General features: G+C 41.2%; 1 pseudogene; it reads left to right on the top strand.

Moving 5' to 3' along the window:
- Positions 1 to 8,749: 8,749 nt before the first annotated feature.
- Positions 8,750 to 11,395, top strand: LOC124961412 (UPF0415 protein C7orf25-like; annotated as a pseudogene).
- Positions 11,396 to 24,978: the final 13,583 nt, after the last annotated feature.

Genomic DNA, 24,978 nt, shown 5'->3' with positions numbered 1-24,978 from the left:
TAGAGTACAGGTTCCATTCAGGTCTGATGCCTGGAGATGGAGGTTTCACACGTGGAATGCCAGGTTCCATGCCGGGTGACCAAGTTCCATGCATGCAGAGTCAGCTTCTATGACTCATACGCCAGATTCCATGCTTATGAGGCCATGTTTCATGACTGGACATCAATTTCCACACATGGAAACGCCAAGTTCCAAGCTTATAGATTGAGATTTAACATAAGAAATACTAAGTTCTAGGTGGTAGGGAAAAGTTATATTTTCTTAAAGAGTAAATTTCTATGACTGAAATTCAAGTTGCTTGTCTAAAATGACAGATCCTATACTTTTAAGTTCTGTATTTAGAGATTAAAAATTCATATATGGAGTGCTGGTTTGCATGCTATAGGACAAAGTTCAGTTCTTGGAGATTGAGATTATATTCATGAAATGCCAATTCCAAGCATACAGGAGTGGATCTCATAAGGTGGATCCAAAAAACATGCCTATAAAAGCAGAATTTACACCTAAAATGCCAAAATAATGCCTGAAAGTCCCGATTTCATAAATGAAACATTAGGTTCTGTGATGATATGGCCACCTTCTATGGTTGGAATTTAAGATTCTATACCTGTAACACCAACTTCTCTGCTGTTAGGGTCAGGTTGCATAATTTTAGAGGTTCTCTGAAGATAAAGAAGGGAAAATCAACTTAAAACAAAATTCAAACTCTGTCTGTTTCTCTTAATATACCCTTATAATACAGATCCTTTCTGATCCCAGAGGTATGTTGGTTCCCCACACACACCAGACAAGCAGCAAGTTTGCAGCAAAAACAATGGAGTGTCTTCCAATCCAATTTAATTCTGACACTATCTACTTGGATATAGCATCAGATCCCATAGGTTGAACATTTAGTCCCCAAGAATACCCACCTTATTTCCAATATCAATCAAAAGTCCCAGGTTGTTTCACCTGTGCTTCTGATTAACCAACTATAAATCAGGGTTCCTGCAACCCCCTTCTTGAGTTTCATTAATTTGTTGGAGTGGCTCACAGGACTCAGGGAAACACATTTGCCAGTTTACTATAAAGAATATTACAGATGAAGAGATGGTAGAGAAGGGGCACAGAGGTTCCTTGCTCTCCGGGGCTATGCTACCCTTTAGAAACCTCCATGTGTTCAGATACCCCGAAGCTCTTTGAATCCTGTCCTTTTGGGTTTTCATGGAGACTTTATTGCAAAAGCACAATTGAAGCATGGACAATTATAACAAAATGTGATTGGACAAAACGGATATGCTCTAATGCTAATAAACTGAGTGAGGAAACCCTGCAAGGCCCGCCTATTCAAATTCTTCTTGGTCTTTCTGTGCAACATTTCTTCCTTCAAGGTGTCAGGGTCTTTAAGCCCCCTTGCCCGTCTGGACCAGCGACAAGGGAAGGGGACACTCCCCAACAAGGTCAGATCAGGATAGGTAAGGCCGACTGATCGCCCGCTCCCAGCCCTCCTGGTGGAGGACAATCAGACGCGTCAGGGAGACCCGTCACAGCAGGAACTCGTTTATTGAGGAAATCCCACAGCTTTTATGTAGGGTGGGGGATAGGCGGGAACCAATCAGCTTAAAGGTCAGCAAGGCAGGGGGGTTCACGCAGGCGAGAGTCCCATTGGACTATATGGCAAGCACGAGCTGATCACGTTCGCGGAACTGTTGTTAACCAATCCCTGACGGTGGTCCGGTTTATCGCCATGAACCTTTGAAACCGCCTTTGAGCCTTGATTTTGCTCATTCGCCAGGGAGTAAGAAGTCAGCCTGAGTTAGTTAACATGTCATTAGTCCCAACATCAAGGTATGGGGCAGGACCCTTCTGGAATGAGGAGGGTCTTATGACTTTCTATTGGACAAGAATAATTCAGAGAATTTTTTATGGTCATCTCCATAGCAGGATGATTAAGTTTCTCTAAGTTGCCATAGAGAAGGAATCGTAAGTCAGTGGAAGAACACATGTGGATGAAATCCCATACATTAAATGCCAGGTTATATGCTAGTGGCACCAGGTTCCATTTCTGGAGATTGATATTATACATGAGGAGTGCCAGATTCTGTGCATGGGAGACTAAGTTCCTAGTCTTAAAGAACCAAATTCTATGAAATGCCAGGTGCCATGACCGGAGTGCCAAATTCCACACTTTCAAGCTATGTTCCGTGTTGGACATTGAAATTCCAAACCTGGAATTCGCTTGTAAGTCTATTACATCATGGAGATTGAGATTCTGAACATAGAATGTCATGTCCCCTGCTTTTAAGTCCAGATTACATGTTTGGCTATTGAAATTCCACACGCAGAGTCTCAGATTCCAAGCCTGGAATAACAGATTCCATGCAAGAAAAAACAATTTCTATGAGTAACATGAAAGTTCTACGTGTGGAATTCCAGGTTCCAGCCTTCTAAGACTGTGTTTGAGGCTTGGAGATTTGATTCCAAACATGGATTGCCAGATTCAATGCCTGTATGGCCAGTATCTATTCTTGGAAAATGAGATTCCAGTTATGGAGTGTCACATTCTATACCTGGAGGTATATTTTTATAAATGGAGAGTCGAGTAATAGCTTGGAAGTTTATATTTCCATATTTAGAAAGCTGTGTTTTGCTCATGGTGGAGATTCTGGAGTGGTTAATTTTAACTGTCAGCTTGAGGCAGCTGAGAGATGCCTAAATAGATGGTAAAACATTATTTCTAGGTATGTCTGTAAGGATATTTCTAGAAAAGATTAGCATTCAAATTTGTGAACTGAGCAAAGATCACCCTCACCAATGTGGGTCAATATCATCCAATTTGTGAAGACCTGATAGAGGTGAAGGAAGGGCAAATTCATCTTCTCCTGAGGTGGGACATATATCTTCTGCCCTCAAACATCTGGTTCGCTGATCTTGGTACTCTAGAACATATATATCTATATATTATATATATATATATATATATATATATTATTGGTTCTGTTTCTCTGGAAAACCCTAATAAGAATATCAACACAGAGAGTCAGATTCTACTTCTATAGAACAGGCTTTATGATGTTCTTGGCCCTGTTTCATGCCTAGAAATCCAGATCCCATACTTAGATTGTCAAATTCCAGACCTGATGTCCAGTATGCACAACTGGTAATCCAGAAGATTGCCTTATGATTCAGTTCTACAGAATATTATTCATAAAGGAAATGCCTTGTTTCATCTCTAGAAGTCCAGATTCCATATGTGAAAGGCAAAATTCGAGGTCTAAATGACCAGGTTTAATACCTGGTGGACCAGATGACACTCAGATTCTACTAGAATGCCAGGCTACGAGCTAAGAGAGAGAGATTTCATGCAGTTTTAATGTACGGCATACTTGAAGACCAAATTCCACATCTATATGGCCTGGATAGACATTCAATAGCATTGGTTCCACACCTGATAAACAGGCTACATCTCTGGTAGAACAGTTTCCATGCATGGAAAACCAAATTCTATGGCTGAAATGACAGGTTCTACACCTGGATTCTAGATCCCATGCTTGTTTGGTCATGTTCCACACTTGGAGATTGAGATTTCATACACATAATGTCAGATTCATACTTGTAGGTCAATCTCTGTACTTGGAGATTAAAATTCCACATACAAAAAGCTAGGTCACAGTTTTATATGTGAGAGTCAAATAATTACTTTTTTTAAAAAATATTTTGTTTTAGATGTAGGTGGGCACAATACCTTTATTTTATTTTTTATGTGGTGCTGAGGATTGAACCCAGGGCCTCCCACATGCTAGGTGAGCACTCTACCACTAAGCCACAACCCCAGTCCCAAATAATTACTTTTAGATCTACTTTCTGTGCTCAGAAAGTCAGATTTTTTTTTTTTTCCATTTTAGGCCAAGTACCTTACACAGAGAACCAAGTTCCACAGATCAGTTCTTATGAATGCATGACTTTGTTTCCTGCCTAAAACTTTAGGTTCCACACTTGGAAGGTGAGATTTCATGCCAAGATGTTCCACACCTGGTGGGTCAGATGACATGCTATGAGATTCAAATCCCAACCCACAAGACCAGGTTCCAATTCTGGAGAGAGAGATTTCATAACAAGCACCCATGACATGCCTAGAAAGACTAGTTGTGTGCCTAATGGGTTAAGATTCAAATATAAAAGTAAAGGTTCTAATCCGAGGGTGCCAGGTTTCATGACTGGAGAAGATTATACCTGAAGAGATTCTTCACAGCTGGAAATTCAGAATCCATGTTGGAAGACCAATTTCCACATTTGAAGGGCCATATTCTAGAGAGGATAGGCTAATATTCATGTTTAGATGTCTAGGTTTCATGTCTGAGGGTTCAAATTCCATGCTTGTAGGGTTAGGTCTCATGGATCACCACATTATTTGCTTGGAAAGATAGAATACACATTTGTTAACTGTATTGCAAGTTTTCATGCTCAGAGGGCCAGATGGCATGCTTGGAGGTCCAAGTCCCATATCTATACAGCAGGTTCTCCTGGAGGACGAGATTATATGCTGGGAAAGGTAGAAATAATACTTAGAGGCCTGACCCCTGCACCTAGCTCGGTGCCATCACTGGTTGGTCGCAGTCGCAGAGCGAGCTGGCGGGCGAGTCAAGCCACTTGCATCGTGGAGGTAGCAGGCGGGCACCCAACCCGCCTGCCTTGCGGAGCTGGGCAGTGGGTAGCCAACCCACCCAACCATCAGGCCAAAGACAGACGCCATCACTGAACAACCCCGCCCGACCACCACGTGGAGGTTTGTTGCCATCGTGGAGTTAGCCAGAGGCTTCTTTATAGGCTGGTGCAGGCATTTTGAATTATTCCTGAGGGCGTGGCCATCATCATTGGAAGAACAGCTCCCTTCCTGAGACACCTACAGGAGGCTAGAGGACCTTTGACAAGACCCAGGAGCCAAGAGAGGAGGTATTGAGAGACTCAGGACCAATTCAGAGCCACTGGGGAATATACCCCACCTGAAGGCCACCACCCCTAGAAGGTCAGCTTCCTAGTGGAGCACCGCAGTATCAAGTTCCTCCAAGACTTCAGGCTACTGAAGGCTAAAAGCAAAGGAAACTATCAGCAATGCGAAGAGAGAGCCTACAGAGTGGGAGAAAATCTTTGCCACTCATACTTCAGATAGAGCACTAATTTCCAGAATATATAAAGAACTCAAAAAACTCTACACCAAGAATACAAATAACCCAATCAACAAATGCAACAAATGGGCTAAGGATATGAACAGACACTTCACAGATCTACAAGCAATCAACAAACATATGAAAAAATGTTCACCATCTTTAGTAATAAGAGAAGTGCAAATCAAAACTACACTAAGATTCCATCTCACCCCGATTAGAATGGCGATTATCAAGAATACAAGGAACAATAGGTGTTGGAGAGGATGTGGGGAAAAAGGTACACTCATACATTGCTGGTGGGGCTGCAAATTAGTGCAGCCACTCTGGAAAGCAGTGTGGAGATTCCTTAGAAAACTTGAAATAGAATCACCATTTGACCCAGTTATCCCAGTCCTTGGCCTATACACAAAGGACTTAAAATCAGCATACTACAGAGATACAGCCACAACAATGTTCATAGCTGCTCAATTCACAAAAGTCAGATTTTGGAACCAACCTAGATACCCCTCAATATACCATGGAATATTACTCAGCCATAAAGAATAATAAAATTATGGCACTTGCAGGCAAATGGATGCAGTTGGAGAATATCATGCTAAGTGAGATAAGCCAATCTCAAAAAACCAAAGGACGAATGATCTCACTGATAAATGGATGATGACACATGTAGTGGGTGGGAAGAGGGCAAGAATGGAGGAAGGAGGGACTCTATAGAGGGATGGGAGGGGTGGGAGGGGTAGCGGGGGGGGGGAGAATAGCAGAATGAATCAGGAACTGTTACCCTAGGTAAATGTATGATTGCACAAATGGTATGCCTCTACTTTGTGTACAAACAGAGAAACAAGATGTATCCCATTTGTTTACAATAAAAATGAATTAAAAAAAAAAAAAGAAATAATACTTAGAAGACCTACCTCAGTGTCTGAAAGTCCAAAATTCTTGGGCAGGAGATGTAGGTCAATGGTGGAGTGCTTACCTACCATGTTGCAAAGCCTAGTTTGATCCCCAGCACCACCAACCAAACAAACAAAACCCAAGCAGAATTCAGATAGTTTCTGTACTTGGAGGTTGAAATTCCACACATGGATTGCAGTTTTCAGCCTTGGAGAATAGATTCTTGTCTTGAATTTTGAAGAGAATCAATTTCTAATTTCCTAAGTTTCCAAAGAACTCTTTTTAAAAAATATATATTTTTTAGTTGTAGATGGAAACAATACCTTGATTTTACTTATTTATTTTTATGTGGTACTGAGGATCGAACCTAGTGCCTGACACGTGCAAGGCAAGCACTCTAGCACTGAGCTATACCCCCAACCCCCAAAGTACTCTTTCTTAAGACTAACCTGTCTTATTGCATGTCTGAGGTCAAGCTGTCATACTGTCTCATCATGTTCCCATCCTCCATTTTTATAAAAAATGAATGAATGAATGAATGAATGAATGAATGGACAGCACAGTCTTAACCTTCCTGAATTTAATTATTAGCATTGCACTGGTAATAACATCGAGGATGATTACAGGACAACTCAATATATTGAAGCCTCCTTTATTCAAGACTCTGTAATGTGGTCACAGGGCTGTGAGCCCTTTTCTGTGTTCTCACAATGCTTCTAAGGATAAAGCATAGTATAGAAATAAAGTGTTGTGGGGTGTCCTGTGTTCAGGTATGTTGAGGAGTGAAGTGGGAAGAATGATGGCAAATTTGGCTTAATGACCTTACCTTTTCCCATCTCCTGACTTATTTTTTAAATATTTGTTTTAGTTGTGAATGGACACAATGCCTTTATTTTATTTATTTATTTTTACACGGTGCTGAGGATCTAACCTGGGGCCTCACACACGCTAGGTAAGCGCTCTACCACTGAGCCACAACCCCAGCCCTTCTCTTGACTTATTAATGAATGCATCGCTACCACAGAAGGGTGTAAGAACGCAAAGTAGAGAAAACCAGCACAAAATAGGGAACTTAGCAAAGTTCCTTTCATCTGAGTGACAAACCTATGGCAAAACTCTGCCTTATCTACCTCCTTTCCTTCCCCTCTCTTCCTTCCTTTATCTGTCTTAGAATTAAAATGGTAAAACTATGTCTTAAAAAATGCATGTCAGAGGATTGCGCTATGCTTTAAAATGTCACCTGTAGGCTGAGGTTGTAGCTCAGTGGTAGAGCTCTTGCCTAGCATGCGTGAGGCACTGGGTTTGATTCTCATCACCACGTATAAATAAATTTTAAAAAGTCCATTGACAACTTAAAAAAATTAAATAAATAATAAATAAATATATAAAACGTCACCTGTACATACCTTCATCTCGGTTGAGTATTTTGCATTGTTTCCAAGAGAACATGAGAAGTCCTACATTTACTTCGAATAGATCAATATTGTATCTTCGAGTTTGGAAAAGATTTTGAAAGTAAATAGTGGCACTCCATATTTCCTCAAACACTAATTCAGGCTTGTAGCAGAAACATTTAAAAGCATTTTGGCAAAGAAGATTATTGATGTCATAAAACCAGATTCAGTTTTTTCTTGGACGCTCTCTTTTGCCTTCCTGGTCACCACAGTTCAGTGGGGTTAGTCACTCAGACCATGTACTTATTAGATTTAGATTAACTTCATGGAGATACGTCATGAATTCAACTGTAAATAACGTATTTAAATAATAATTACTAGAGCTTTTGTAAGTACCACACTTATCAGTAGCTTAATGCCTTCTCTTTCTGTTTATTTCTACAGGGTATATTAAACTGTACTTTGTAGCAGAACATTTACTTATGCAGGACAAATTGTTCCTAAATGCAGTCTAGCATGTAACCACCCGGACACTTTAGAAAACCAGCTTCCTTGAATTTGTTTTAAGAGTACGTCCATAAATATGTTTAAAGAGCCAGGTGCGGAGGTACCCACCTGCAATCCCAGAGACTTGGGAGTCTGCAGCAGGAGGATCATGAATTCAAGACTAGACTGGGCAATTTAGTGAGACCCTGTCTCAAAAATTAAAAATAAAAAGGTCTGGGGATGTAGATTGTGGTAGAGCCCCCCTGGGTTCAAAATCCAGCACTGAAAAAAAGTTTAAAGACCACTATATTAAAGGATGGAGGGCCATTTGCATAATCTTCAGGAAAGAAAATCAGAACAACAAGCTTAGAAGCCGGTGCTGCAACTGCTTTCCCTGCCACTGGACGCAGGCCTGATGCTGAGCAGGGACACTCTGTCAAGACCCCTCTGGAAGCTGGATGTCTCCCCAGTGCCTCTCTGCTCTCACCGGAAGGGATCAGGTCCGACTTCACCACATCGTCTTCCACACTGAAATCACAGGCAGGGACACTGATTGGAGTCTGCCTGCACCTCCGCCCTCGCTTCAAGGGAAGCTGGGGACATTTGGCTTCTATTTTCAAACTGCCTCAATAGATGGGAGAGTCCAAATACGGAGTGCTCAAGGCATCTATATGACTTAAAAAATAATACTCATCATAATAAAGGCTACTATATTTAAAGTGTATAATAACAACATGATCTTAAACACAAATATTTTCTCTAACTCACCACATGATCAAGAATTGCACTATAACAGTAGAATGAATCAAACGTAACTTTCCTATGCTCATGTATGAGTGCATGACCAGTGAAACTCCACATCCTGTATAACCACAAGAATGGGAAGTTATACTCCATGTATGTAGAATATGTCAAAATACACTCCACTGCCTTGTACAACTCTAAAGAATGAATAAAAAATTTTAAAAAAGAATTGCACTATAATGTTCATTTTATTATAAAACTTTACTGTAACATTCAATTTTCTGCTTTTCCCCACTCAACAAATGATGCCTTTTCCTTAATTTACTTTAAATAAATTGCATAAAAAGATATGATTATTCAACAAGTAAATCTTTTTTTTAGTGTGTTTAATATATTTTTTATTTGTTCTAATTAGTTATACATGACAGTAGAATACATCTTGACACATCACACATAAATGCAGTATAACTTCTCACTCTTCTGGTTGTACATGATGTAGAGTTACACTGTTAGTGTAGTCATATATGCACATAGGTTAATAATGTCTGATTCATTCTACTATCATTCCTACTTCCATACCCTCTCCCCTCCCTTCACTCCCCTCTGTATAGTCCAAAATACCTCTAACTACCCCCATTATTGTTAATTAGCATCTGCATATCAGAGAAAATATTCTGCCTTTGGTTTTCTGGGATTGGTTTATACTTAGCATAATATTCTGTAGTTCCATCCATTTACAGGCAAATGCCATAATTTCATTCTTCTTTAAGGCTGAATAATATTCCATTATGAGTATACACCACAGTTTCTTTATCCATTCATCTGTTGAAGGGCACCTAGATTGGTTCCATTGTGTATGTGAACTAAGCTATTGTGAACTAAGTGGCCATAAACTTTGATGTGGCTGTGTCACTGTAGTATGTTGATTTTAAGTCCTTTGGGTATAAACCAAAGAGTGGGATAGCTGGGTCAAATGGTGGTTCCATTCCAAATTTTCTGAGGAATCTCCATACTGCTTTCCAGAGTGATTGCACCAATTTGCAGTCCCATCAGCAATGTGTGAGTGTGCCTTTTTCCCCACATCCTCACCTGACATTTATTGTTGCTTGTATTCTTGAAAATTGCCATTCTGACTGGAGCGAGATGGAATCTCAGTGTAGTTTTGATTTTCTTTTCTCTAATTGCTAGAGATTCAACAAATATATCTTAGGGAAACACAGTGTTTGGGTTTGCATATTACAATACACATTGAAATTTAATTACGTGTAATAATAAGGAAAAAAGCTACTTCCAAGGCTTGATATGTGATTCTCCAATTCTGCATTTAAGAAATTGACTTAAGGGAGCACCATCGGCGCTGAGTGGGCTGGGGGCTGCCAGGTGAGGTTTCCCAGCGGGTACCGTCTCCACGTGCCCGCGACTGCCTGCTCGCGCTCGCGATCTGGGCGCTGCTGGAAAGGAATAATACTGTCGCATGTCTGTCTGCACGCTCCATGCTCTGTGAAAGAATCGCCGTAGCCAAGGAACTGATGAAGAGAGCAGAATCACTTTTAAGATCAAGAAAAGGTGGTATAGAAGGTGGTGCAATGCTGTGCAGTAAATTGAAAGCAGAATTAAAATTCTTCTAGGAACTAAAATTCTCAGAAGCTGGGAAAGTAGCTGTTAAAGAATCCCATTTGCAAAGCACAAATCTAACACATCTGAGAGCCATTGTGGAATCAGCAGAAAACCTGGAAGAAGTTGTTAGTGTTCTCCATGTCTTTGATTACACAGATACCTTGGGAGAAATGCAGACTTTGATAGTGAATGTAGTTGCAATTGGTGGTCATCCTTGGGTGAAAGCCATTGGCCGAAAGGCTGAAGCACTGCATAACATCTGGCTGGGCAGAGGCCAATATGGGGACAAAAGCATCATTGAGCAGGCTGAAGACTTCCTCTGGGTCAGTCTCCAGCAGCCAGTGCAGTACGGCAACCCTTACATCATCTTTGCATTTTACAACAGTGTCTCAAGCCCCATGGTAGAGAAGCTGAAAGAAATGGGCATATCTGTGAGAGGAGACATAGTAGCAGTCAACTCTCTGTTAGATCACCTGAGGAGCTCCAACTAAGGAGAGTGGATCGGAGGATGAGGGTCCAGAACTTTTGCAGGTGACCAGAGTAGACCAGGAAAATATACTAGCGAGTGTTGCATTTCCAACAGAGATAAAGGTCGATGTGTGTAAAAGAGTAAATCTGGATGTTACTACTTTAATCACATATGTATCTGCCCTCAGCAATGGAGGCTGCTGCTTTATCTTCAAAGAAAATGTGCTCACAGAACAAGCAGAGCAAGAGAGGAAAGAGCCAGGTTCTACCTCAGCTGGAGGCATTTATGAAGGACAAGGAGTTGTTTGCTTGTGAATCTGCTGTCAAGAATTTTCAGTCTATTCTAGATACTTTAGGAGGACCTGGGGAGAGAGAGAGGGCCACTATGCTCATTAAGCAAATTAATGTGGTGCCAGACCAGCTTTCTGAGTGTGCCTTGAGACTAGTGGTCAGTTCAAAAAGCAAAATAGCCATTTGTTAACAACTTTTGGGACAGGAGACACCCTAAAAGCCATCGCAATGCCTGCCAACAGTGGTTTTGTTAGGGCTGCGAATAACCAAGGTGTTAAATTTAGTGTGTTTATCCATCAGCCCAGAGTCACCCCCTTACCAAACGACTACACAAATGTCAACGGTGAACACTAATGTATCCTTCAAATATTGTCATGGATATAAGTTATTTATACCAAAGTCTGGGTCTTCTCACCTAAACTGCAGCAGGGGGAGGTCTATAGTAAAAAGAATATTTGTAACTCAAACTAGTAAAAATTTTGTGTGTGCCTCATCTGTATTTAAAGTATATAATCGCCTAAAGTAGAAAAAGCACAAGAAACAACCTTATATATCAAACTGTCTACATTATAGAAATTAAGAACAAACACACCTATATAAACCTTTTAGCTGTCTCATAATACTTTTGTTTGGTTCAGTAGGGCTGCAACTTCCCTACTAGTAATCACATTTCATGGAATATGGCCACACTGCATCTTGCATTCATTAAATATCTAGAGAAAAAAAAAGAAATTGATTTAAAGTTTCTTAAAATTTAAAGAATTTTGCCAGGCATGGTGGCGCACACCTGTAATCCTAGCAGCTGGGGAGGCTGGGGCAGGAGGATTGAGAGTTCAAAGCCAGTCTCAACAATGGCGAAGCACTAAGCAACTCAGTGAGATCCTGTCTCTAAATAAAATACAAAATAGGGCTGGGGATGTGGCTGAGTGGTCAAGTACCCCTGACTTCAACCCCCATTACTCTCCCCCAAAATTTAAAGAATTTTAACAAATGAACTGGACTCTAATCCCACTTTTAAGGACATAAAGTCCCTGGGACAACACTGGGGAACCACTCAGGGCCACTGGTTAGGAAACACTGCTTTGCTGTTCTCTGGGAGGCATTCATATCTGAATTTTCTGTTGCTTCCTGAATCTACTTGTGATACAGTGGCAGTTGGAATGGCAATAGCTAATCCCAGACTTTCCCTACTGCCTGGAGATACTGTCCCTTTTCATTCCTCCACCTCATCTTTGCCCACTATTGGAATTGTATTATATACTTGAACTAATCAAGGAATGGATTGCCAAGGGTGCTTTTGAGTGACTGCAAAAAAAAAAAAAAAAAAAAACCAGGGACATCGTTCAGGGGTACAGCACTTGCCCAACATGCCTATGGCCTTGGAGAGAGGGAAAGAGAGAGAGAAAGAGGGAGAGAGGAGGGGAAGAGAAACCAAGAAACCAGAGGACTCTCCTGAGCAAGGGAGCCACACTGTATCTACAGCACCTCTTGCAGGCTGGAATTAGAACCCTTAACCCGTTTGGCAAAGTCAAGTGCAAGAGGGTTCAGGTGGACCCTCTAATGGCCTGTCAGATGAGGCTTCTCATTTACTGGGAATGGAGACTCTTTACACCCACAACCTTATTTGCTGAAAAGTGCTTATAAATAGCAGCCTGAAACCTTTTATCTTATTTGTTCATTTAGAAACAAAACAGTCCAGGCCTTATCTTAATGCATGTGGTATTCCGGTTGTAATCAGTGACCTTTTAGTTAAAAGAAAGTGACAGCAGGCTGGGAGTGTTACTTTTTGCTTTCAAAGGACTCATAAAATGGAGAGGAGGGGCTAGATTAAATACTAAAACATGGAGCTAATCGCCTAGTAGCCCTTAGGGTTTGGAGCGGAGGCTTCTGCTGTTGAATAAACAACCTTTTAGGTAATGAATGACACATGTAAGCAAGGATCCCGCCTTATCTACCGCTCCTCCTCAAAAGACCCCCAACGTAGAGCACGCAGTGCTGTGGTGGCACACGCAGTGCCTGCAGAGTCTAAGAGGGTGCCATTGGTCAGGTGCCCAATGAGGGCTGCATCTGCCTTGCTGGTGGAGCAGCTGTGGCCTGAGTCTCCCCAAGATCCCCTAAACTGCTCGTCCCAAGTCTTGTACAAGGCTCTATTGGCTATTCCAGAGCATGTTGTTCACTCCATCTCTTTTTTTATGTAGTTTTCAATATATTTTTAGTCTTTAGGTTAATGTATATATACACATTATATATTCTATATATTATACATATATGTATATGTATATATATATATATTTTTAGTTGTAGATGGACACAATACCTTTATTTTATTTTTATGTGGTGCTGAGGATCGAACCCAGGGCCTCACTGGTGCTAGGCAAGCAGGTTACCACTAAGCCACAACCCTGGCCCCACTCTGTCTCTTTCAACCCTACTTCTCAACTGTACCAATCATTTGGCACTTACTCATACATTGCTTGCCCTGTTAGTTAATTGTGTCATGCGTGTGTCTTGCCTCCCTTTGAGAGAATTAATCTATTGATGCCAAATCATGCTATGAGTAGTGTCTTGTTGAATTAGCATTCTGCACTGGTAATGGCTAAACATTACTCCCATAGGAACTTTACAGAATTCTCCAGAGGGGAGAGTTGATATCTTGACCTGGAACAGTTAGCTCCTGGGCTTCACGAGAGATGCATGTAAAAGTCCTGTTAATTGATTGAGGCAGAATGTGGAGTTCGACTTTAGAAAATATCAAAATTGAGTGGGAATAACTTCAAAACAAAAGGAAGCTTATGTTCTTGCAGAAAAACAGGTGGATTTTTTATCCGGGAAAAGGACAAGATGCCAATTAGACCAGTTACTGAGAATCAGGAAGGCGAGAGGCAGACTGCTGCTTGGCTGAGAAGCCACTGGCAGAGACATCTAACAAAGTACCATGCAGTCACAAGGGGCCTTCGGTGTCATCTAGACCCGGAAGCTTGTTCTTTGGAAATTTGACAGTTTTTATATTTTGCATTTTGTGTTTTGCTGTCTCCTAATATCAAGTAAGACTATATTGGAAAACACCTGCCTGTGCTAAGGGGACCCAAGGAAAGGGGGTTTGTCTAAGTCTAGGGAGGAATTTTAAGAAGGAGGCCCTGGGCCCTGGCACTGTGTGCCTCATGTTATTATAGAATATGATTCCTTCACTTCCCAGTTGAATCGTAGGCTCCAGGGAAGGCAACACCACTCTTCAGGTGTTGAATGAATAACTAAGGGTCCAAGCCCAAGACTTCTGAGCCACAACTGGACCAACTTGAAATAATAAAAGGTGTTAGAGTTATTGCATGATTATTTTCAAATTCTCTTATTAGATAAAAAATGTCACCTAATTCTTCATTTCTTTAACCAAGTTAAGGAAGAAGAGAAGTTTTTCTTAGTTTCAAAACAGAAGAATAAACGTTAGATATAGAGAAGGACTTCCTGATAATGAGTGGGAAAAAAGACCACATTCTATGCTGAGAGAGTGTAAACTTAGAAGATCTGAACAAAACTGTTAGATTTTCTTTAAAAAGGAGTTTCATGCCTGATTGGCATGGGCTCAGCTTTATGGTTTCATCCAAGAGGAAGAAACTTACCTCATCAATGTCCCTAAGCAGCATCTAGCTCAAAGAAGACCCATGGGGTGCTGAGTGCACAGTGACCCACACCTGGAATCCCGGGTACTTGGGAGGCTGAGGCAGGAAGATCACAATTTCAAGGACAGCCCAGAAAACTTAGCAAAACTCTATCTCAGAAAATACAAAAGGGTTGGTTGTGGGTATAGCTCAGTGGTAGAACCCCTGGGTCCAATCCCCACTACAGAAGGAGAGGGGAGGGAAGAAGAGGTAAGAGGAGGAGGAGGAGACCCAGGGGACTGACTTCTAGTCCAAACTTTCCTTCTTAGTTCATCATCTTTAACTTGTTTTTTTTCCCAAAGATTTTTTTTAACTGGCACACAATAATTGTGTTAACTTGTTCTCTTAACAATAAAATAAGAATTATTGGGGTTTCAGGATGGCGGACTAGAGGGTGGCTGCATTTCATGTTGCTCCAGGATGCAGGATTCAAAAGAGGATAGTGAGAGACTTGGGACCAACTCAAAGCCGCCGGGTGAGTCTCTTCCATTGGGGAGGCGTCCCGGATGGGGCGGTAGCCCCGGAACGCAGGGAACTTTGTGAAGTAGAGTTGCTCGGCGAGACACCCCTCCCCCCACAGGAGCGGTGAACACGGACAACTGGGATCATCGTAGAGGAGGTGGCTCAGCACAGCGCTTGGACTTGGAGCAACCACTGGGGCTCCAGGCGGCTGCCTGAGGAGGAGCTGCGGGGCGAGCTGTTTGGACTCAGAGTGACCGCTTCTGAACACCGGGGCCTGCCAGGGGGAGGAGGAGGAGCGCGGTGGGTCACTTGGACTTGGAGGGACTACACCAGAGCTACAGGTGGTTGCCAGAGGAGGAGCTGTGTGGCGAGCTGTTTGGACTCAGAGCGATCGCTTCAGAACACCAGGGGGCTACCCGGAGGAAGAGGAGGAATGTGGCGGGTCGCTTGGTCTAGGAGTGACTGCATCAGTGCTCCGGGTGGCTGCTCAGAGGAGGAGGCGAGTGGTGAGTTGTTTGGACTCAAAGCGACCACTCCTGAACACCGGTGGCCTGCCCGGAGGAGGAGTGCGGTGGGTCGCTTGGTCTCCGAGCAACCGCTCCTGAACACCCGGGGGGCTACCCCGAGGAGGAGGAGGAACAGGGCGGGTCACTTGGACTCGGAGTGACTGCCTAGGGCTACGGGCGGTTGGCGGGAGGAGGAGACGCGAAGTGAGTTGCTTGGACTCCTAGTGACTGCGTCGGAACACTGGGCAGCTGTCCGGAGGAAGAGGTGTGTGGCGGGTCTCTGGGTCTCGGAGCTATTGTATGGGGCTCCAGGTGGCGGCTCAGAGGAGGGGCCGCATAGCCAGGCGATTAAGTGCAGAGCAGGGTCCCAGGAGCTAGGCGGCTTCTTGGTGGAAGAGCCACACAGAGACACGCTTAGGGGCAGAGCGAAGGTTCCAGGACTGCGGGCAGATTCTCTGATGAGAAGCAGCCTAAGGAGACTCGTCTGTGAAGGGTGAGGCTCCCAGGCCCAGGAGGTAGGTCCGGGCCCCTGGGAACGTTGCAGAGGAAGGCAGCCCAGCCCAAATGGTAGTTGTAGATTGAGGGGAACCTCTAGGAGGGGAACTGACCAGCGAGACCTCCCCACCGGCTGAGTCTTCCCTGCCGGGTGAGGTTTTCCCACAAGGACGGTAAAACCAGAGACACAGGCACAAACAGGCCTTACCTCAGCCCGCAGCCTAGTTCCCCTTTGGATGACTATTGGTCATCAAGTGGAGGCACCTCTGCCCACTATCAGGAAATATACCCCACCTGAGGGTCACCACCCCTAGAGAGGTAGCTTCCTTGTGGAGCTCCGCATTATCAACTTCCTCCAAGACTTCAGGCTACTGAAGGATAAGAGGGGATATACTAGCAATCTTCAGGGACATTATAAGTCAATAGAGGAAATCTGCAATATCTTAATGATCCACTGATTCATGAACAATATGAGAAAACAAGGGAAGAAAATGTCCCAAACAAATCTAGATGTTACATCAATAAAATCCAATGACACAGCATGGCAGAAGAAATGACAGAAAGGGAGTTCAGAATGTACATAATTAAAATGATCACGGAAGCAAACGATGAGATGAAAAGGCAAATGCAGGCATTGAATGATGAGATGAAAGAGCAAATGCAGGCCTTGAATGATAGCACCAATCGACAGTTAACAGAGCAAATACAGGAAGCAAAAGATCATTTCAATAAAGAGTTAAAGATATTGAAAAAAAAACCAAACAGAAATCCTTGAAATGAAGGAAACAATAAACCAAATTAAGAACTCCATAGAAAGCATAACCAATAGGATAGAACTCCTGGAAGACAGAACCTCAGATATTGAAGACAAAATATTTAACCTTGAAAACAAAGTTGAACAAACAGAGAAGATGGTAAGAAATCATGAACAGAATCTCCAAGAATTATGGGATATCATGAAAAGGCCAAATTTGAGAATTACTGGGATTGAGGAAGGCTTAGAGAAACAAACCAAAGGAATGAACAATCTATTCAATGAAATAATATCAGAAAATTTCCTGGCGATCCAAGATGGCGGCCTAGAGGGAGACTGCACCCCCAGTCGCTCCAGAACCCTGGAGTTAAGAAGGGGAGGCATTGAGAGACTCGGACTGAAATAGAGCCACGGGTGAGTCTGCCCACTGGGTAAAGCTCGGTCCGGGTGGCAGGCCCAGATAGAGGTGGCTTATCGGAGCCAGGCAGGGCAGCTAGAGTCATCCACAGGCAGCCCTGCGCACTCCGGCGGTGGGCCCCGCCCACACAGCCAGCTTCTCCAGGTTCTCAGAACGGAACTGGCCCGCTAGGGAGAGCCTTTCTGACCAGAACAAGCTCCGAGTCCCGGAGCCCCTGCAGCGCAGCGTACTCCGGCAACGAACCAGCAGAGAGCCGCGATCCGCAAACAGTCTCTGGGATTAGGGCAGGGCAGCCAGAGACCTCTTCAGGCGGCTCTGCCCACTCCGGCTGCAGGCTCTCTTCACGGGGCGATCCAAGATGGCGGCCTAGAGGGAAACTGCACCCCCAGTCACTCCAGAACCCTGGAGTTAAGAAGGGGAGGCATTGAGAGACTCGGACTGAAATAGAGCCATGGGTGAGTCTGCCCACTGGGTAAAGCTCGGCCCGGGTAGCAGGCCCAGATAGAGGTGGCTTATTGGAGCCGGGCAGGGCAGCTAGAGTCTTCCCAAGGTAGCCTTCCACACTCCGGCAGTGGGCTCCTCCCACACGGCCAGCTGCACGGCGCAGGCCCACAGTGAGAGCCTTTCCGCACAGAGCCAGTTCCAAACCATGCAACCAGTAGGGGGCTAGGGGCAGTTTTCTTCGGATGAGCTGCTTTATCAGATTCCTCCAAGACATCAGGCTACTGAAGGCTGGGAGGTGATACACTGGAAATCTACCGGAACACTATAAGCCAGTAGCGGAAAACTGCAATATCTCAGGGTCTCACTGACAACTGACCAATATGAGAAAACAAGGGAAGAAAATGTCCCAAACAAACCTAGATACTACATCAATAAAACCCTATGACAGCACAGCAGAAGAAATGTCAGAAAGGGAGTTCAGAATGTACGTAATTAAAACGATCAGGGAAGCTAATGAGGAGATGAAAGAGCAAATGCAGGCATTGAAGGAGGAGATGAAAGAGCAAATGCAGGCATTAAATGATCGCACCAATCAACAGTTAAAAGACCAAATACGGGAAGCAAGAGATCATTTCAATAAAGAGTTAGAGATACTGAAAAAAAAAACAAACTGAAATACTTGAAATGAAGGAAACAATAAACCAAGTTAAAAACTCCATAGAAAGCATAACTAATAGGATAGAACACCTGGAAGACAGAACCTCAGACATTGAAGACAAATTATTTAATCTTGAAAGCAAAGTTGGCCAAACAGAAAAGATGGTAAGAAATCATGAACAGAATCTACAAGAATTATGGGATATCATGAAAAGGCCAAATTTAAGAATTATTGGGATTGAGGAAGGCTTAGAGAAACAAACCAAAGGAATGAACAATCTATTCAATGAAATAATAACAGAAAATTTCCCAAATCTGAAGAATGAAATGGAAAACCAAGTACAAGAGGCTTATAGAACTCCAAACATACAAAATTACAACAGACCCACACCAAGGCACATTATTATGAAAATACCTAACATACAAAATAAAGACAGAATTTTAAAGGCCGCGAGAGAAAAGAATCAAATTACATTCAGAGGGAAGCCAATAAGAATATCAGCAGATTTTTCAATCCAGAACCTAAAAGCTAGAAGGGCCTGGAACAACATATACCAAGCCCTGAAAGAAAACAGATGCCAACCAAGAATCTTATACCCAGCAAAACTTACCTTCAAATTTGACGATGAAATAAGATCCTTCCATGATAAACAAAAGCTAAAGGAATTTACAAAAAGAAAGCCAGCATTACAGAACATTCTCAGCAAAATATTCCATGAGGAAGAGATGAAAAACAACGATGCAAATCAGCAACAGGAGGCGCTAGCCTAAAGGAATAGCCAAATAAAGGAGAAACCAAATCATGTCAAAAACAAATATGAGTCAAGTGACTGGGAATACAAATCATATCACAATAATAACCCTGAATGTTAATGGCCTGAATTCATCAATCAAAAGACACAGACTGGCAGATTGGATTAAAAAGAAAAATCCAACAATATGCTGCCTGCAAGAGACTCACCTCATAGAAAGAGACACCCATAGACTAAAGGTGAAAGGATGGGGAAAAACATACCATGCACACGGACACAGCAAAAAAGCTGGAGTATCCATCCTCATCTCAGATAATGTGGACTTCAAACCAAAACTAGTCAGAAGGGATAAAGAAGGACATTACATGCTGCTTAAGGGAAGCATAAATCAGCAAGACATAACAATCATAAATATCTATGCCCCGAACATTGGCTCATCCATGTACGTCAAACAAATCCTTCTCAATTACAGAATTCAAATAGACCACAACACAATAATACTAGGCGATTTTAACACACCTCTCTCACCACTGGATAGATCGTCCAAACAAAAATTGAATAAAGAAACTATAGATCTCAACAACACAATCAGCAATTTAGACTTAACGGACATATATAGAATATACCATCCAACAAAGAACGAATACACTTTCTTCTCAGCAGCACATGGATCCTTCTCTAAAATAGACCATATTTTATGCCACAAAGCTACTGTTAGCAAATACAAGAAGATAGAGATACTACCTTGTACTCTATCAGATCATAATGGATTGAAATTAGAAATAAATGACAGAATAAAAAACAGAAACTTCTCCAATACCTGGAGACTAAATAATACACTATTATATGATGAATGGATAACAGAAGACATCAGGAGGGAAATAAAAAAATTCTTAGAAGTAAACGAGAACAAAGACACATCATATCAAAATCTCTGGGACACTATGAAAGCAGTACTTAGAGGAAGATTTATTTCATGGGGTGCATTCAAAAAAAGAAGTAGAAATCAACAAATAAACGACTTAACACTACAGCTCAAAGCACTAGAAAAAGAAGAGCAGACCAATACCAAAAGTAGTAGAAGACAGGAAATAGTTAAAATCAGAGCCGAAATCAATGAAATCGAAACAAAAGAAACAATTGGAAAAATTAACAAAATAAATAGTTGGTTCTTTGAAAAAATAAATAAAATTGATAAACCCTTAGCCACACTAACAAAGAGAAAGAGGGAGAAAACTCAAATTACTAAAATTCGGAATGAACAAGGAAACATCACAACAGACACGAGTGAAATACAAAACATAATTAGAAGCTATTTCGAAAATCTATACTCCAACAAAACAGAAAACCTCGAAGACATCAACAAATTTCTAGAGACATATGAACTACCTAAACTGAACGAGGAGGACATACACAACTTAAATAAACCAATTTCAAGCAATGAAATAGAAGAGGTCATCAAAAGCCTACCAACAAAGAAAAGTCCAGGACCAGATGGGTTCTCAGCCGAGTTCTACAAAACCTTTAAAGAAGAGCTCATTCCAATACTTCTCAAACTACTCCATGAAATAGAAGAGGAGGGAACCCTACCAAACTCGTTCTATGAAGCCAATATCACCCTGATACCTAAACCAGACAGAGACACATCGAGGAAAGAAAATTTCAGACCAATATCCTTAATGAATATCGATGCAAAAATTCTCAACAAAATTTTAGCAAATCGCATACAAATATATATTAAAAAGATAGTGCACCATGATCAAGTGGGTTTTATCCCAGGGATGCAAGGTTGGTTCAACATTCGGAAATCAATAAATGTCATTCACCATATCAACAGACTTAAAGTTAAGAATCACATGATTATTTCAATAGATGCAGAAAAAGCATTTGATAAAATACAGCATCCCTTCATGCTCAAACACTAGAAAAAATTGGGGTAGTGGGAACATTCCTAAACATTATAAAGGCAATCTACGCTAAGCCCATGGCTAATATCATTCTAAATGGTGAAAAACTGAAAGCGTTCCCCCAAAAAACTGGAACAAGGCAGGGATGCCCTCTTTCACCGCTTCTATTCAACATCGTCCTTGAGACTCTAGCCAGAGCAATCAGACAAACCAAAGAAATTAAAGGGATACGAATAGGAAAAGAAGAACTCAGACTATCCCTGTTCGCTGATGACATGATTATGTATTTAGAGGAACCTGGAAATTCCACCAGAAAACTTTTAGAACTCATAAGTGAATTCAGTAAAGTAGCAGGTTACAAGATCAATGCTCATAAATCCAATGCATTTTTATACATAAGTGATGAATCTTCAGAAAGAGAAATTAGGAAAACTACCCCATTCACAATAGCATCGAAAAAAATAAAATACTTGGGAATCAATCTCACAAAAGAGGTGAAAGACCTCTACAATGAGAACTACAGAACACTAAAGAAAGAAATTAAAGAAAACCTTAGAAGATGGAAAGATCTCCCATGTTCCTGGATAGGCAGAATTAATATTGTCAAAATGGCCATACTACCAAAAGTGCTATACAGATTCAATGCAATTCCAATTAAAATCCCAATGATGTACCTTGCAGAAATAGAGCAAGCAATTATGAAATTCATCTGGAAGAATAAAAAACCTAGAATAGCTAAAGCAATCCTCAGTAGCAAGAGCGAAGCAGGGGGTATTGCAATACCAGATCTTCAACTCTACTACAAAGCAATAGTAACAAAAACGGCATGGTATTGGTACCAAAATAGACAGGTAGATCAATGGTACAGAATAGAGGACATGGACACAAACCCAAATAAATACAATTTTCTCATACTAGACAAAGGTTCCAACAATATGCAATGGAGAAAAGATAGCCTCTTCAACAAATGGTGCTGGGAAAACTGGAAAACCATATGCAATAGAATGAAATTAAACCCCTATCTCTCACCCTACACAAAACTCAACTCAAAATGGATCAAGGACCTCGGAATCAGACCAGAGACCCTGCATCTTATAGAAGAAAAAGTAGGTCCAAATCTTCAACTTGTTGGCTCAGGATCAGATTTCCTTAACAGGACACCCATAGCACAAGAAATAAAAGCAAGAATCAACAACTGGGATAGATTCAAACTTAAAAGCTTTCTCTCAGCAAAGGAAACTATCAGAAATGTGAAGAGAGAGCCTACAGAGTGGGAGAATATCTTTGCCAACCATACCTCAGATAGAGCGCTAATTTCCAGAATCTATAAAGAACTCAAAAAACTCTACACGAAGAATACAAATAATCCAATCAACAAATGGGCTAAGGAAATGAACAGACACTTCACAGAAGAAGATGTACAAGTAATCAACAGATATATGAAAAAATGTTCAACATCCCTAGTAATAAGGGAAATGCAAATCAAAACTACCCTAAGATTTCATCTCACCCCAATTAGAATGGCGATTATCAAGAATACAAGCAACAATAGGTGTTGGCGAGGATGTGGTGAAAAAGGAACACTCATACATTGCTGGTGGGGTTGCAAATTAGTGCAGCCACTCTGGAAAGCAGTGTGGAGATTCCTCAGAAAGCTTGGAATGGAAACACCATTTGACCCAGCTATTCCCACTCCTTGGCCTATACCCAAAGGACTTAAAATCAGCATACTACAGAGATACAGCCACATCAATGTTCATTGCTGCTCAATTCACCATAGCCAGATTGTGGAACCAACCTAGATGCCCTTCAGTTGATGAATGGATAAAGAAACTGTGGCATATTTATACAATGGAATATTACTCCGCAATGAAGAATGATAAAATTATGGCATTTGTAGGCAAATGGTCAAAATTGGAGAATATCATGCTAAGTGAGATAAGCCAATCTCAAAAAACTAAAGGTCGAATGATCTCGCTGATAAGCGGATGAGGACATATAATGGGGGGTGGGAGGGGCTAGCATTAGGTTTAGGGTTAGGTTTAGAGTTAGGCTAAGGACAGCGGCAAGAATGAAGGAAAGAAGGACTGTGTAGAGGGAAAAGAGGGGTGGGAGGGGGAGGGGGAGGGGAAAAATAAAATAAACATCATTACCCTATGTAAATGTAAAAAAATAAAAAAAAGGAAAAAAAAAAAGAAAATTTCCTAAATCTGAAGAATGAAATGGAAAATCAAGTCCAAGAGGCTTATAGGACTCCAAATACACAAAATTACAACAGACCCACACCAAGGCACATTATAATGAAAATATCTAACATACAAAATAAAGACAGAATTTTAAAGGCCATGAGAGAAAAGAACCAAATTACATTCAGGGGGAAACCAATACGGATATCAGCAGATTTTTCAATCCAGAACCTAAAAGCTAGAAGGGCCTGAAACAACATTTTTCAAGCTCTGAAACAAAATGGATGCCAACCAAGAATCTTATACCCAGCAAAACTTACCTTCAAATTTGACGATGAAATAAAATCATTCCATGATAAACAAAAGCTAAAAGAATGTACAAAAAAAAAGCCAGCATTACAGAACATTCTCAGCAAAATATTCCATGAGGAAGAGATAAAAAACAAAGAAGCAAATCAGCAAAGGGAGGAATTATCCTAAAGGAACTGTCAAATAAAGGAGGAACCAAGTTGTGTCAAAATAAATAAATAAATAAATAAAATTTAAAAAATGAACCAAATGACCGGGAATACAAATCATATCTCAATAATAACCCTGAATGTTAGTGGCCTGAATTCATCAATCAAAAGATATAGACTGGCAGATTGGATTAAAAAGAAAGATCCAACAATATGTTGCCTGCAAGAGACTTACCTCATAGAAAGAGATACCCATAGACTAAAGGTGAAAGGATGGGGAAAAACATACCATGCACATGGACTCAGCAAAAAAGCTGGAGTATCCATCCTCATTTCAGATAATGTGGACTGCAAGCCAATGTTAGTCAGAAGGGATAAAGAAGGACATTTCATACTGCTTAAGGGAAGCATAAATCAGCAAGATATAACAATCATAAACATCTATGCCCCAAACAGTGGCTCATCCATGTATGTTAAACAAATCCTTCTCAATTTTAGAAACCAAATAGACCATAACACAATAATACTAGGTGATTTTAACACGCCTCTCTCACCACTGGACAGATCTTCCAAACAAAAATTGAACAAAGAAACCATAGATCTCAATAACACAATCAATAATTTAGACTTAACAGACATTTATAGAATATACCATCCAACCAAGAGCGAATATACTTTCTTCTCAGCAGCACACGGATCCTTCTCTAAAATAGACCATATATTATGCCACAAAGCTAATGTCAGCAAATACAAGAAGATAGAGACACTACCTTGTATTCTATCAGATCATAATGGATTGAAGTTAGAAATAAATGAAAGAGTAAAACACAGAAACTACTCCAACACCTGGAGATTGAACAATATGCTATTATATGATGAATGGATAACAGAAGATATTAGGAAGGAAATTTAAAAATTCTTAGAGGTCAATGAGAACAAAGAAACATCATATCAAAATCTCTGGGACTCTATGAAAGCAGTACTTAGAGGAAAATTTATTTCATGGAGCGCATTTAATAAAAGAAGTAAAACTCAACAAATAAACGACCTAACACTATAGCTCAAAGCCCTAGAAAAAGAAGAACAGACCAACACCAAAAGTAGTAGAAGACAGGAAATAGTTAAACTCAGAGCTGAAATCAATAAAATTGAAACAAAAGAAACAATACAAAAAGTTGACAAAATAAATAGCTGGTTCTTCAAAAAAATAAACAAAATTGATAAACCTTTAGCCACACTAAC

This window comes from Sciurus carolinensis, chromosome 12 (assembly GCF_902686445.1).
Source record: "Sciurus carolinensis chromosome 12, mSciCar1.2, whole genome shotgun sequence".
Taxonomy (NCBI): Eukaryota; Metazoa; Chordata; class Mammalia; order Rodentia; family Sciuridae; genus Sciurus; species Sciurus carolinensis.
This window is presented reverse-complemented; position numbering and strand designations above follow the sequence as displayed.